We start from the raw sequence: 1,223 nt of genomic DNA, 5'->3' as shown, positions 1-1,223 counted from the left end.
ATTTTAAGGTAGCGACAACAGGTTCAGTAACACAGCTTTTTGCGCTCTCTGATGAATTCTAAGGGTTGCGCTCTCCGAGTTTGCAAACGGTTTGAGAGTGAGATAATTTAGACAAGGGAATGATTTAGTGATTGCTCAACGCACTGGGCGCTATTTTCTGTACATGTGCATATTATTATTGCTGTACTTGAAATTCATGCAGCTTAAATGCAATTACTATCGCGTAAAAGTAATTGAGTGCACTATACGGTAATGTGTTATGAGATAAAATAATGTTATTATTACTTTTTTGTGCCAAATTGTTTTTAACCTAATAGACCATTATTGTGCAGTTGTCGTTCCTACAGAAGACCAATCGAACGTCAATTGAACGGAACTATTACAATGAATAAATGCTAGGGGGGGGGGGGACTCCGCCTCACGGGAATATACTGTATTATCTCTCTTCGCAAGGCGCCACCAATGGCCATGCACGACGGACCAGAAGATCAACTGATCAGAATGGTGGACCGATCGATCAATAGTTTCCCCGGTAGGTGAACGAGATCGATACGGGAATGTGTTGCTTAGCACATAACACACGTCAAGTTTACACAGTGAGAGGTGCTGGCCGAGTGGCGCCGTCGACAGTTCGAGCCAGTCCCCAGAGCTCGACTGGAAGAACAGAGGAATAAAAGGGGGCCCCGTCAGTCGGACTCAAAGTGGATAAATAATTCTTTGTTGTGGCAGAAGTTGACCGAGTAAGTTTGAATGTTCTATGTTTTGGGTAGTAGGTTGAGCGCTACTGGATAAACGTAAAAAAATAAAGGGACCAGCTAGTGAGATTCTAAGTCAACCTGGATAAATAGTTCTTTGATGTGACAAGACTTGATCGTATGGGTTCCAATATTTTAATATATTATGTTAGGAGTATTTCTTTCGGCAAATCAGTCAAACGTTTAACGTCTGTCCATTTAAAAAGGAAAGGGGCTGTCGATGTACAGTGAATTTTAACGAATAACTTGTTCGTGAATCCCGCGCTTTACTTCTTGAAGCCAGTGGAATCGTTAACATTCTATCACTAAAGGCTTTTATAATAGTTTTTACTTTACTTTACACTTGATCGCTCCAGTGTATTTTACACTTCGGGTCGCTCAGCTATGCTGATTTTCTCAGTGAAATACTATTACTATCATCATCATCATCATCATCATCATCATCATCATCATCATCATCATCATCAT

At 40.6% G+C, this 1,223-nt stretch overlaps 1 protein-coding gene across 1 annotated transcript in view; it reads left to right on the top strand.

Moving 5' to 3' along the window:
- Positions 1 to 394: 394 nt before the first annotated feature.
- LOC106012664 (ankyrin repeat domain-containing protein 66) overlaps positions 395 to 1,223 on the top strand; it is a gene marked incomplete in the record, with an annotated part of 5,545 nt that continues 4,716 nt past the window's right edge. Inside the window, 1 exon segment of the mRNA XM_013086267.2 lies at positions 395 to 740.

Source organism: Aplysia californica, unplaced genomic scaffold, assembly GCF_000002075.1.
Source record: "Aplysia californica isolate F4 #8 unplaced genomic scaffold, AplCal3.0 scaffold00450, whole genome shotgun sequence".
Taxonomy (NCBI): Eukaryota; Metazoa; Mollusca; class Gastropoda; order Aplysiida; family Aplysiidae; genus Aplysia; species Aplysia californica.
The sequence above is the reverse complement of the archived record's forward strand: the minus strand, read 5'-3'. Positions and strand labels throughout refer to the sequence as shown.